The sequence below is a fragment of the Tupaia chinensis genome, unplaced genomic scaffold (genome assembly GCF_000334495.1).
Source record: "Tupaia chinensis unplaced genomic scaffold, TupChi_1.0 Scaffold000410_1, whole genome shotgun sequence".
Taxonomy (NCBI): Eukaryota; Metazoa; Chordata; class Mammalia; order Scandentia; family Tupaiidae; genus Tupaia; species Tupaia belangeri.
Genome location: NW_006159915.1, coordinates 3,796,465 through 3,805,627, shown reverse-complemented (window position 1 = coordinate 3,805,627; position 9,163 = coordinate 3,796,465).

Below are 9,163 nucleotides of genomic sequence, written 5' to 3'. Positions count from 1 at the left end.
TCCTGGGATGATGGCTATGCTGCAATCCCTTCTCCTCTATTTTCCTCTTCGGATTTTGGGCACCCAGGCACATGTGCCCAGCATGATTCCAAGCCACTGGGTCCAGGACTTGAACTGTGGTTAGCCATATGGGAGTTGAGCACCCTAACCACCTTGCCATCTGCTGGCCCACATTCATGTATTGTAACAAAATCTTCTCCAGGTGATGCAATGGAGAGCAATGTTTAGGAAGTGCTGATCTAGACCATAATCCAAGTGATTTTCCTCCAGTTCTGTGCTCTGAACGTATTTCCTTTTATGAGGTTGGAGGAAGAGGGGTTTGCTGCTTGCTATTCCTTGGGAGAAGGCCTAGGTCACCTGATTCTCATGGATCTTTCATTTTTTGGTTTTCTTTTGTGCAACTCATGAAATAGGACAGCTCAGATCAGTCAGTGGTTTGTTGGATCCCACATGGCTGACTTTGTGGTTTGAGCCCCAGACCTGGTGGCTTAAAAAACACACTGGGCATGTGTGCTTGTGTGCCCAAAATCCTGAGAGAAGAGTGGAGGAGAAGGGATTATGATGCAGTCATTCCCCCAGCAGGTGATTTGTGTCTCTCTCTGGCTAGTATATGCGCCCTGTAGCAAAAACTAAAAGAAAAGAAAGAAGACACTTAAAACTTGAAAGGCCAAGTTACAATTGGCAGAGGGTCAAGCCATCTCTCTTTGGCTACCACATTGCCTTCTGTGAGGTGGAAGAGGAATGAGGGATCAGGGTAGACTCCTTTTCCAAAGAGAAGGCAAGTCTTTCTGAACTGCTTCTCTTTCTTCCTTCCTCTCCATCATCCCCTTTCCCTTCTTCTTACTATCAGCTGGACAAAATAAGCCAGAGGGAAAATTCATGGAGAATGACTTTTACTGCACTAGGAAGACCTAGGCAGCAGGCTCTACCCCCACTGGGGATCATTCATCCTTCCCTTTAGCTAGCTGGAATGTTCTGGATCCACTTTCCCTAATCTTGGCTATGGCATTGGGGAACAGGAGAAAAAGGAGAAGAAAGAAACCTATCATAACTATAAAATTTTTAATCCTCTAGCCTAAACAAAATGAGTTCTCTCTGCTCCAGTACAGCTTCCCAGGGATATACTGACATGGAAAGGCTCATTTAGTATGGAAGGACATTGCTGGCATTAATTGTGTGTATATTTAAAACCAATATTTAGGGGCCAGCAGATGGCATAGCAGTTACATTGCTGTACTCCCACATGGTCAACTGTGATTTGAATCCCGGACCCAGTGGCTTAAGAATCACACTGGGCAGGCCCAGCAGTTAGTGTAATGGCTATGTTGCTGAACTCCCATGTAGTCGAATGCAGTTCAAGTCCTGGACCCGGTGACTTAAACTCACGCAGGGCACATGTGCTTGCATGCCCAAGATCCTGAGAGGAGAATGGAGGAAAAGGGATTGTGGTGTGGCCATCCCCTCTGGGGGGGGATTTCTTGCTTTCTGTTTCTCGGTCTCTCTCTGTCTCTCTGGCAAGCACACGTGCCCTGTAGCAAAAACCTCTTCAAAAAAAAAAAAATCACACTGGACACATGTGCATGCATGCTCAAGATCCTAGAAGGAGAATCAAGGAGAAGGAATTGTGGTGGGCCATCCCTGGGGGATGATTTCTCACTTTCCCTCTCATTGTCTCTGTCTCTCCACCCACCCCCTCATCTACCCTAAGGCAAAAACCCCTAAAAATAAAATAAAATACCCAATACTTAGCATTTACTATGCTATAAATGAGCACTTCATATATATTAACTTATTTAAGCACCCAGTAATCCTCTAGAGTAGGTATTACAGTTGTTCCCATATTATAGATGTGACATCAGAGGCACTCAGAGGTTTATCATTTACAAGGGTACCCCCAAAGTAAGAGCACATCTGGGATTGGAAACCAAGTGCCCAGTACTAGAAACCTTGTTCTTAACTTGCCTCTGACACTTTCTTCCTCTCAGGAACCCTGCAGGGAGGGCTGCTGGGTTGGGAGTCCCTGCTCCTCCAGCCAGCTACAGTCCTAATCGCATTACCATTCCCTACAGAGCTCCTTTGTCAAAGCACAGCAATAGATTTGAAGTCATGAAAGATGCGTATGACTTTGGTGAATGTGGTTATTTGTTTAGAAGACCGACCAGATTTACAAATGAGAAAAGGAAGCATATCATGGGCTCAGAAAGACTTCCCACAACAGAAGTAGCTTTAAAAAAAGAAACAAACAAACAAAAACGAACAAAGGAAAAAAATATGAAGGTCACATAGATAATCAGGGTAATCCAACCAAAATAGACAATGAGTTACTTTTTTCCTGAAGCAAATTTTCAAAGCATAAGATATTCAAAACGGAACCAGTTCAGTTTGTTTCCTGTTCTCAACCACAGTTCCTTGCCCTGGGTAAAGCAGGCACACTGTTTACAAAGTACTTTCACAGATGTTTACTCCCTGATCTTCATAGCACCCCAAAGAGATTGAGCATTTTGCCTAAAATAACACACTATATGTGGCCGAGTTTAGACTGTGGCTTGAGCCCCTGAGCTAGAGACCAGTGTACTAAGTCCCCTCTGCTTGCTCTCTGTTCTTTGGTGATAAAAGTAGGGTAGAAAGAAGTAGGATAATCTCACTTTAAATTTGGAAATTTCTAGTCACACAGAAATAACAACTAGCAAGTATGGAGGACTTTACAATGCACCACCAGCTGCTGACCTAAGAACGTTGTGTGCTGTAATTAGTTTAATAATGTTGAATAAAATTTATAGGCGGCCATTGGTTTGGCTGAGCTCCCGCACTAGGCCTAATAGACCATCCAAGATGGGGTCGCTAATGCTGCCGTTCCAGGCCACCAAGCCAAAATGAGGTGGTTTATCTGATCTTCCAAGAAATCATGAAAGAGAGAAAGAGCGAGAGAGGGCAAGCTAATAGCCAAATCCACAAACAAGTCAGTTTAGTTGACCTGATAAGAAAGTCCTCTCAGCTTTAACCTTTAAGAGAAAAGTAACTTGGAAATAACCAATTCACTTTTTGCCCTGTTTGTCCTTTCTTAAGCCCTTTTCTATGAAGCCAAACTTTTCTGTTCATCTCCTTAGAATACTCATTCTATTTTATAAAAAAAAAAGTGTTGCCCAATTCTAGAATTGCAAATAGAAGCCAATTAAGATCTTGAAATTTACTATAATTTTATCTTTTGACAAACACAACAAATCAATGAGAAATATTTTTTTTTGAAGAGGTTTTTGCTATAGGGCACATGCGCTTGCCAGACAGACAGAGACTGAGAGACAGAAAGCAAGAAATTACTCCCCAGGGGGGATCACCATACCGCAACTCTTTCTCCTCCATTCTCCTCTTGGGATCTTGGGCACGCATGCACACACGCCCGGCGTGAGTTTTTGAGCCACCAGGTCCGGGACTTGAACCGCAGTTGACTACATGGGAGTCCAGCAACATAGCCATTATGCTAACTGCTGGTCCTGAGAAATATTTTATAATACTCATTTTACAGATGAAAAAACTGAGATTCAAATCAGAACATCTCCTTTCAGAACTGTTCCCTTATCCACCAAGCTCTTCTGCCTTTGCTAAAAAATTAAGATAAAATTGTTTTCAGGGAACCCTGCACCATCAGTCCACAGAGCATCTGTGACGGAAAATGGAGAATGTACAAGATCTTTGCAGTAAGAAGAAATATGGGGTGATTTCAAAAAGTTCATGGAAAATTTAATTAAAATACTAATTTAGGGGCCAGGAGGTAGGGTGGTGGTTAAGATGCTAGACTGGTGGTTAAGATGCTAGATGTAGCTGATTGTGGTCACCTGGTGACATGAAATTCATGCTAGGCATGTGTGTGCATGCCCAAGGTCCCAAGAAGACAATGGAGGAAAAGGGATTATGGCATGACCATCTTCTCTGTGGGATGATTTTTTTGTACTTTCTGTTTTTCTGGTGAGAGTGTATGCACCCTACAGCAAAAAATCTCTCAAAAAATATATACTAACTTATTTTATACAAAAAAACTTTAAAATTTATGCATAATTTTTAGATTTTGTTTCTTTGTTTTGCTAGCAGATATATGTACTCACTAGAGAGAGGGAAAGGAGGAAACATTCCCCAGGGAGAATGGTCACACCACAATCCCTTTTCTTCCATTTTTCTCTCTTAGGATTTTGGGTGTATAGGTAGGCACATGTGCCCAGCATGTTTCTCGAGCCACAGGATCCAGAACTTGAACCACACTGTTGGCCAAGTGGGATCCAGCTCACATAACCATCAGCTCACAAAGTTGGCCCTTTTATAACATGTTTTCCAAGACATTTTTTGCATACCCTTCATGTTATTCCACTACTGTCATATCAAATGTTTGTTTGAAGGTAAACAGGACTACCAGCTGGGTGCTGTCATGGAATATTAATGAATAATAACTTGGGCCATGTGGTAGCATGGCAGTGATGCAACTGTACCCCCATGACAAAGGTCCTAGGTTCATATTCCAGGACCTCTCTGAGCATGCCAGACATGTTTGTTCCACGCCTGTGATTCAGGGCAGCTAAGACTGGGAGGAGGATCTTGGCATAAAGACCTTATCTGGGGTACCCCAGCTCTCTTGGAAGAAATAAATAGAAACTTTTTTTTTCCTTGGAGAGGTTTTTGCTATAGGGTGCGTGTACTTGCCTGAAAGGCAGAGAGAGACAGAAAGTGAGAAATCACCCCCCAAGGGGTGCCATGCTGCAATCCCTTCTCCTCCATTCTCCTCTTGGGATCTTGGGCATGCACGCACATGCGCCCAGCATGAGTTTAAGCCACCGGGTCTGGGACTTGAACTGCGGTTGACTACATGGGACATAGCCATTACCCCAACTGCTGGTCCCAATAAAAAGAAACTTTTAACAGTAAATATAGAGTTTCAATTTATATAATCTGCAGCCTTTCTCTGTGTAAGGGATAATGTCAGGTGACACGGGGACTCTAAAGTGAACAAAATCTGCCCCTCCCTTTAAGAAGCCTACTGGAAGTTGGAGAGGCAACAGATGTTATCACAAGAAAGAATATACAGGGCCAGAAGGTGGTGTGTTGGTTAAGTGCTGGATCTCACATGGCCAACTGTACCATTCAAGTCCTGGACCCAGTGACTTGAAAAATACGCTTTGTGTGTGTGCATGTGTGTCCAACATCCCTAGAGGAGAATGGAAAGGAAAGGATTGTGGCATGGCCATCTTCCCTGGGGGCAGATTTCTCACCTTCCCTCTCTCTCTGTCTCTCTCTGGCAAGTGCACACACACTATAACAAACAAACCAACCAACCAAAGAGAGAGAAAGGATATACAACACAGAGTCATAAATAAGAGTTGAATGCAATAACTGAAGAGATGTCACAAGGCAGTAGGTGATTAATTGCTGCATGAATTCTACAGTCAATAATTGCCATAAGAAGTTTGAGGCAAGGTGCAATCTCTCCAGGCTGAGTCTGTGAAGGAAAACTTACGGAGATAGAGTTTGAATTGGATTTTGAAGGATGACAAAAATGTAAATAGCTGTAGGATTGTAGGGGAGTGAAAGGGTGCTCCATACAAACAGAACAGTTTGAGCACAGGTGTAGAGGCAAGAAAATGCTGGAAGTTTCCATGTGAGGTGTGGCTAATACTCAAGAAGCCCCGCTAAATTTGATAGCACTCCAGTGTTAAGCCCTTACCTCTCAGAGCTGCTGCTGCTGCGGAGAGCACTTAGAGAGGTGCCCTGATCCTCAGTGGTCTCTAACAATCCACCTGCATCCTGCCTGCCTTCCCACATCTAGGCCAGGAGGCCTTGGGCCTGCATACACAAGACAGACTACTTCCTCCAATAAATCTTGTATCCCTCCCACATCGCAATGTCTGCTGCTGTTTCTTGTGGATTCCTTTGGGAGTATAATCAGTCCAGAGAGGCTGTTGTGAATAAGTCTTCTTGAAAGCCAAAAATTTCATATTTCCCATCCCAGTATTTGTCCTTGGAAACTTTCTGAAAAGCAATTTCCTTTAATCATCCATCCCTCCTGGCTTTGTGTCCCATGTTACTTTGGGCCTCTTGTCAATAACCGTTGACCCACCACCACCTCCCAGAGTACCCACTGGACCACCACTGCATGGTGATATACCCCAACGTGTTGAACTTTCTACATTTTCCTTCAACTGAAACATTCTCTGCTGTTCTCTCACTCCTGCTACATAGTTAGGGTCAGGGTCCTTCTCACATTCATTGTCACTGCTTTTACTCAAAAAATATTGACTGAAGGGGCTGGCCCTGTAGTGCAGTGGTTAAGAGAGTCAGATACCAGCTGGCCAAATATGGCTCAAATCCTGGCCCTGGCAATTTGAAAAACACGCTGAGTAAGTAAATATGTGTGCCCATAATCCTGACTGGATGGAGAAATGGAAGAAAAAGGATTGTAGTGTGATCATACCCCATTGGGAGAGGGTGCTCTCTCTCTCTCTCTCTCTGTCTCTCTCCCTCTTTTTCTCTCCCTCTCTCTTGTAAATGCACACACCATCTGGCAGAAAGGAAGGAAGGGAAAAAGGAAGAAAAGGAAGAGAGAGAAGAGAAAGTGAAAGGGAATTTTTTTTTTTTGAGAGATTTTCACTGTAGGGCGCGTGCGCTCGCCAGACAGACAGAGAGAGACATAGAGACAGAAAGCGAGAAATCACCCCTCAGGGGGGATGGTCACGCTGCAATCCCTTCTCCTCCATTCTCCTCTCGGGATCTTGGGCATGCACGTCGACTACGTGGGAGTCCAGCGACATAGCCATTACGCTAACTGCTGGTTCCCAAAGAGAATTTTTAAAAGAAAGAAAAAAATTAAGTCTAGCCATGGTGGTGCAGCAGTAATTCAACACTATGATGTGCTAAATCCCTGTGGGAAAGTCCTGGCTTTGTGTCCCAAGATCTTACCAGTCTTGCCAATCTTACCAAAAGAGGTTTATTTGGAGCCAGGGCTTAGGACCACCTCCCCAGAGCAGCAAACTCTAGTTTCCCAGACATGTGCTCATCAAAATGGCAGTGTAGAAAGATGGTTCATGCAACAAAGTGAAGAGCAAGAAGAGGGGAGCTTACTAGTTGTTTGTCAAGCGCCTGTACTGGTCCAGTTTAAATGACACAGGCAGCTGACTGACTACACTGTATTATTTGCATCATGAACTCAACAACACTGAGATGAAGAAAGGGTGGAGGTCTCCCTGGAAAACCACAATCCTCTGTAGCATCACAGTTTGTTTACTATAAACTAAAACATGCCTTTTGGGAAATAACCGTGATGGGTATGAGGTACAAACTGTCTCCTGCTTGTGTTTTACTGAGGCCTTTAACATTTAAAAAGACTTTGTATTCCACTGAGTGCTCTGGACTACTTTTCTTTCCCTGTGCACTGGGTGTCTGATCCTGGCATTCTGAAGGCCAGTTGTAGCACTGCAGCATTGAGACCTTCTTGGGGGTTACTGTCTGTCTCTTTCTCTTATAAAATGAATAAACACATAAACTTTAAAAAATAATATGTAGGAGGGTAACTGGTGGGGTGGGGAAGAATACATTTAATTGACAAAAAAATAAAAAGTTATTTGCTGATGATGTTTATGGTAATGTCTTTGTCTTGACTGATGTGCACTGTATTTATACTGGAAAAAGCAATGTTGTATGCCGTAAAAATATGTAGTGGTAAAATGTAAGTTAAAAAAATAAATTAAAAAAATGTAAAAAATGGTACCAACAGATAGTGTGTAATGGTTACGTTGCTGGACTCCCACATAGTCAGCCATGGTTTGAGTCTCAGACCCGGCGGCTTAAAAACTCATGCCAGGCACATGTCCATGTGTGCCCAAGATCTTGGTAGGAGAAGGTATTGCACCATGACCATCCCCACTGGGAGAGGGGGGCGGATTTCTCACTTTCTGTTTGTCTCTCTGTGTCTCTCCAGTGAGCGCATGCACCCGATAGCAAAAATCTTTCTCTAAGATAATAATAATAATTAATATGTATGCCTCCTTTGGACATAAAAGTGAGCAGAATAATCAAACATCCTGTCCTTCAGTAGCTTGTATACTTGGGAGTGATTTGCTAGGAGAGAAAGGAAACAAAGTAAATGTATATAAAGTTCAGCGGTGATGGGTGCTATGGAGGAAAATGAAACAGAGGTATAAAACAGGGAGGTCCTGTGCGGGTGGGCAGGGGAAAAGAGCAGGCAGGCCATGCTGAGAAGGTGGTAGGTGAGCAGAGACCTGAAGAAGAGAGAACAGGACTTGGGAGAGCTTTCCAGAAATAGGAAAGAGCAAGTGGAATAAGTTTCATGTTTGAGAAGGAAGGAGCTGGTGTGGCTAAAGCAGAATGGCTACATCATAACATAGCAGGAGATGGAGTCAGAAAGTGGGCAGGCTAGATAGTGAAGGCCATGGTGAAGGTATTACTCAGTGGGAGACGGGAAGCCATGGGAGGGTGGAGGAGTACGTAGTACAATGTGAAATACGATATATTGGGATGTCAGAAAAGTCATGATGCCTTTTTGCATAGAAAAATACGTCATGACTTTTCCGATAACTCAATATTTGCCCCCCCTTCCCCCCAGTTCTAGCACAGAGATCCTAAAACCCTTGGAATTTCCTGAATGATGAGAGGTTTTTTTTGTTATTCACAATGATTCCTTTTTGATAACACCTGGATTTATACTAATGAAATAACTTAAGATAGGGCACCTAGACAGCCTCAAGATGGGCCAGTCATCAGAAAGACCTAATTATGGGACCAGCAGTTAGCATAATGGCTATATCACTGAACTCCCATGTAGTCTACCATGGTTCGAGTCCTGATCCTTGTGGCTTAAACTCACCCTGGGCGCGTGTGCGTGTGTGGGCCAAGATCCCGAGAGAATGGAGGAGAAGGGACCGCAGAGTGGCCATCCCCCTAAGGGGTGATTTCTTGTTTTCTGTCTCTCTCTGTCTTTCTGGTGAGTGCATGCGCCCTATAGCAAAAACCTCAACATCAACAACAACAACAAAAAAATCCAGAAAGACCTATTTATTAAAGTTAGAGGATTACAATTTTCAACCCCACGCACTAACCTCCAAGAAAGTGGCAGGGCAGGCGTGAAGAGGACACTGCAGATTAAGCTCTCTAAAAACTGTTCAAC